A 279-nucleotide genomic window follows, 5' to 3' on the forward strand; every position below is an offset into this window, starting at 1 on the left:
CACTGCACAGGAAAGAAAGCACATTAATCAACTTGAAAACATCTGGGGCAGTACCGTCATGTGCACGGAATTGTGCAAAACAGGTTTGGCGCAGCAAGATTGAATGCAAAACACAACATTGCGTCACACAATTGTGCATTGCACAAGATAGGAAGCACATTTAACAGTAAAAAAAACTTTGGTGCAGTATTTTCATGTGCATGGAATTAAGCGAAACAAGTTTGGCGCAGTAAAATTATACGAGAAACTCAACTTTGTATTGCATAATTGCTCACTGCA

Source organism: Phyllobates terribilis, unplaced genomic scaffold, assembly GCF_046119375.1.
Source record: "Phyllobates terribilis strain yellow unplaced genomic scaffold, ASM4611937v1 Scaffold_72__1_contigs__length_7157903, whole genome shotgun sequence".
NCBI classification, from domain to species: domain Eukaryota; kingdom Metazoa; phylum Chordata; class Amphibia; order Anura; family Dendrobatidae; genus Phyllobates; species Phyllobates terribilis.